The following is a 5425-nucleotide window of genomic DNA, read 5'->3' on the forward strand; positions in this document are numbered from 1 at the left end:
TTGTGATATTATTGCAGTAATTTAATTGCGTTAGATAAAGTCCGGAAAAATTTCAGCGCGCAGTTTGAATAACTACAAAAATATGATATATATGCATGCATGTACATACGAGGTGTGATCAAAAAGTAAGGTGACTTTTTGAATTTCGCGTGCTATGTACACCTAATTTCAAAATTTTTTTTTGTTGTGTTGGTACACTCGTCACGATCTATGTTCACAGTTTTGACTATATAGCATGTGTTGTTTTTATGTGAGAGGCATAAAGGTTAGACTCGTGTTTGCGTGCTCGGCGATTTTTTGCTGTTGAAAATAATGGAGCAGAGAGTTTGTATTAATTTTTGTGTAAAAAATGGTATTAAGTGTTCAAAAACTCTTGAAATGTTGACAGTGGCGTACGGTGAGTCAACAAGAGGGCCGAGAAAATGTTAACGATGAACCTCGCTTTGGACGCCCCAGCATGTCAAAAACCGACGAAAATGTTCAGGAAGTGAAAGAATTTGTGTTGAAAAATCGTCGAATCACGATTAGAGAAATAGCTGATGATCTTAACATATCGTTTGGCTCATGCCAATCAATTTTAACGGATGTTTTGGGTATGACACGTGTGTCAGCGAAATTCGTTCCAAAACTGCTTAATTTTGATCAGAAGCAGCGTCGCATGAACATCGCCCAAGACATGTTGAACGACGTCAATGATGATCCTGATCTGCTCAAAAGGTTATAACTGGTGACGAAATATGGAAAATTGAAAAGGCCCAAATTGAAAGGACGAAGATTTGCGACGATTGAGGAGATTAAGGCTGCATCGCTGGAGGAGCTCAAGGCAATACCCAAAAGTGCATTTCAGAAGTGTTTTGACGACTGGAAAAAGCGTTGGCACAAGTGCATTGTATCAGAGGGGGATTATTTTGAAGGGGATAACATAATTTTGGATGAATAAATAAATATTTTTTTATGAAAATGAAAAGTCACCTTACTTTTTGATCACACCTCGTATATAGGATATAGATAATTCACTGGGAATTATTTAGGCAAAAAAGATCTAGCTTTGACCGTCATAGGCCTGAATACGCTTATACTTAGTGTTTAATTCTTGTCGATCCGAATAAAAAAATCTTATTATTAGTTAATTAAATTGTTGCAATATTGTTCTGTCTCATTATTGTGATCAATCATAAACTTTCTACTGATACAACGGTAAATTCGTGACATTAGCTATACCGTTTCTAAATATATTTCTTACAATTATACGTTATTAATTTAGTCCTTTTTTATGCTTTTTATTATTTGTTTTGCATGTATCTTATAAAATTTAATTACCATAATTACTGGAAATATTAATTTTATTTATAAAAGATTTCTGTTCCTGATTTGATATGCTTATAAACAAACTTTACCAAGAATTAATATATGTATGGGTATGTATATGCTATAAATCGTATAAAAAAGTTATTATAATTAGGTAAATAAATTTTAATTCCATCAATTAGGTAAATGAAATTCTATAATCGACTAAAATTGATCTTATTATCTAAATATTTCAGTATGAATTCATACAAGTACACTAAACAATTCTATAAACTGTGTGCAAGTCCTCTCCAATCTTGAAACGCAGTCATAGCTAGAACTATAATAGTATTAATAGTATTATAAAATGTTATATTATAATTGTGTGTTCATACGTGTCCCCTTGAAAAACAATGCTCACTCACCAGTTGTTAGTTTTCAATATTATTTAAAGCGCGAACTGTTCACATTCTATAATAGAAGCTTTATCATAAATTTTGCGAAAAGTACTTACAACTTTTGAATTTACTGATAATACAACTTTTGACGTAAAAAATTATTTAATTTCTTCACTCATATACTGTTTATATATTGACACAGTTGAAAGTATACGTGTTCCACGCAATGTTTCAGTTCGAACATAAAAAACAGTTCATGTACAGACATGTACCAAGTTATGACAATTTTGCAGTATATGCAACGGGTATTGTAACAAGTTCTGCACTCAGAAAGATTTTAAAGATCCACGTGAAAATAGCAATTACAGAGATCAAATAAACAAATGACACAATCATTGTCGGATTCATATCTTATAGTTTGTATCATAATTTGTCTGTATTTGTATTGAAAATGACCCGATTAAGGTTCAGATATTTGTAATGGATTGCTTAATTGTTATTAGTATTAATTATTTAACTTTTGAACGGAAATCTTAAGAATATTCATATATACGTTTATTCGTACATACAATATATACGTACATACATACAATACATACGTATGTACTTAATGTGTATACGTACATATTTAATTTAATTTAATTTTTAATTTAATTTATTTATTTGTATTATTTTTTTACAAAATAAAAAACACGACAACTACAGTGTTAAACAAGGAAAATGACGTGTACAGGTACACAAAATGGTGAGGTACCAGCAAAGTCTGCTACTCTAACGCCTACCAGAAAATGGGAATAAAGAATTACAGCGTAAAAAGCGCAAAAGCGAACATAAAACATTAATTTACAATATAGTACGAAAGTTGGATTAAAGAATATAAAAACTTAAAACGACGTAGCATAAATTTGAGATACATTAATATTGATAATACAATAGTAATGGACAAGTAGTAATTCGGTAGCATACAATAGCACGGTGCGGGAAGTCTGAGAGACGACGCAGATGCGAGAGAGAACGTCTGCGACCATAAGAGATTCAGCGCTCCGTAAAAAGTAAGATACGCAATATTAAATATACGTACATACGTACGTATTTAATGTGCATATGTACATATTGAATATATGTACATACGTACATTCATATGTACGTTCATATACATACGTACATAGACCTGGGAATCTATATTCATTCCACTCCACAAAAAGGGCTCTGGGAAGAAATGTGAAAATTACAGACTTATAGCCTTATAGCCTTAATGTCTCACGCAAGTAAGATTATGCTGTACGTACTTCATGCAAGAATTAGATCTTTCCTGGACGATTAAATATCCCCAGAACAAGCTGGTTTTGTAAAGGGTAAGAGCACCCGTGAACAGATTCTTAATGCGAGGCAGATCATTGAGAAGGCACGGGAATTTAATATACTTCTATCTGTGCTTCGTGGATTATCGGAAGGCTTTTGACACTACCAAATGGCTCCATTTTTGGAGGATCCTGGATGAGATAGGGGTACCCCAGTATTTGATAGTTCTTATTAGATCCCTATATGAGAATAACAAAATGAGGGTGCAAATAGAAAACAGAAGATCCTCCCATTTCCATATTAGGGCTGGTGTTCACCAGGGATGTATTCTTTCACTTATACTTTCCAATATTTGTGGCGAATACGCCATGAGGCATGCTTTGGACGGCTGGAATGGAGGATTCTCCGTGGGAGAATATAAAGTTAGCAATTTGAGGTATGCTGATGACACTACTTTGGCTGCCATTTTAAAGGAGCAATTAATAGAACTCATTGGACGAGTCGAAACTGCTAGCCGGGAGATAGGACTGGAATTGAATCGTCAGAAGACCAAAGTTATGATCATAGATAGGAAGAAAAACAACCAACCAGACACTAGGTGGATTGCGGGATGTGAGGTTGTCTTGAGATTTGTATATCTTGGTGCGGTCTTGTCCAATGATGATGGTATCAGAAGAGATACGTAGATTACGATTTCAGAAACGGATTGAGATTTCTAAGAGAGCCATGTCCCGGTTCACAAAAGTATGGAAGGATAAACAGATATCAACTAAGACCAAGAGGAGATTGTTACAATATCTTGTATTTTCTATATTTATGTACGGAGCAGAGACGTGGACGGTCTTGAAAGGGGATTGGGTATCAAAGCCTTCGAGATGTGATGCAGGAAATGACTTTTGAGAATTCCATGGCCAGACGAACAAATATTTCAATTCTGAATGAGTCGGGGATTCGAACTCGACTGGACTCGTTGGTCTCGGATCGTATCCTTCGGTATTTTGAACACATAATTCGACGGGAAGATGGACTCGTGAAGATGATCGTGGAGGGTAAAGTCCCCAGGAGACGTCCGCGTGGGAGATCGCCATCGAGATGGGTAGTTTTTATGGCTACAAAAAAATAATGTTTGCGAGAAAGAGAAAATAAAGGACATTAATTATTATGTAATGGATAATAGTAGGGAAGTTAATTTAAGTGACGGGGCTGGCAATAATTCTCACAAAAAATTTCTTTTTCAAGAACCGAAAAACATTAACAGCAATAACGAAATCGTCAAGATCAATATATCCGCTTCCCGGTTTAAACACATGTCATATGACATTTTTGAAGTCAATGACGATTGGTTTAAAAATCTTAGCAAGGTGATGATACCATGGGAAGTTAAAGCTTTGTTGCAATTAGGTGAGAATTTTTGCTTACCCACGTTTAACATAAAAAACACCATAATTGAATTTGTCAAACACATTGAGCATAATTTGTTTAGACTAAAGTTATCTAATACGAGAGAAATTAGGAATAAAATATTTCCGTTAATCAAAGGGATGAAACAGGCTTGTACCAGGAAGACCGATATAGAGAAACGAATTGCTTCACTAATTACAGTTACTAAAGACTTTATTAAGAGTAATCCACAAATACTTTTTACGAGAGCTGATAAGGGCAATGTTGTGGTGGCTCTAGATAGAACGGATTATGTTACAAAAATGGAACTGTCACTTTCTGATGTTGAGACGTACATGACATTGACACACAATCCGGTTAACAAATTGTTAACACAACTCAAGACATTATTAAAGGATTGGAAGCGACGCGGTTTTGTGGAAATTTCAGATTATAACAAGTTAAACTCTTCTAATCCGGTGGTGCCTCTTGCGTATGGTCTTCCGAAGATACATAAAGTGGGATGTCCACTACGGATTATTGTTTCGTCGGTGGGGAGTCCTCTCCATAATCTAGCCTCTTTTTTGAATGAAATTTTACATAAAAGCATACCAACAGCCAATAGTTTTATTAAGAATAGTTTCCAATTGACTAAACAGATTTCGAATTTTACGATTAACGACAACGAAATTCTTTTATCTCTTGACGTGGTTTCATTATTTACTAATGTACCTATTGACCAGGTTTTTGAAGGCATAGAGAGGAGATGGCACTTCATTGAAAGGAACACGAGCATTCCCAAGGGTGAATTTTTTAAAGCATTAAATTTAGTTCTCAATTCTACGTTTTTTAAGTTTAACGACAAATTTTACAAACAGACGTTTGGTGTTCCAATGGGGTCACCATTGTCACCCATAGTGTCGGACATAGTTATGCAGGATCTCGAGACGAGAGCTTTACAGGGCCTGTCAGTCTCACCATCGTTTTATGTTCGATACGTGGATGATATAGCGTTATCATATGATGAGTCACAGATCGATATGTTGGTTGACAGTTTT

This window comes from Trachymyrmex cornetzi, unplaced genomic scaffold (assembly GCF_001594075.2).
Source record: "Trachymyrmex cornetzi isolate Tcor2-1 unplaced genomic scaffold, Tcor1.1 scaffold1521, whole genome shotgun sequence".
NCBI classification, from domain to species: Eukaryota; Metazoa; Arthropoda; class Insecta; order Hymenoptera; family Formicidae; genus Trachymyrmex; species Trachymyrmex cornetzi.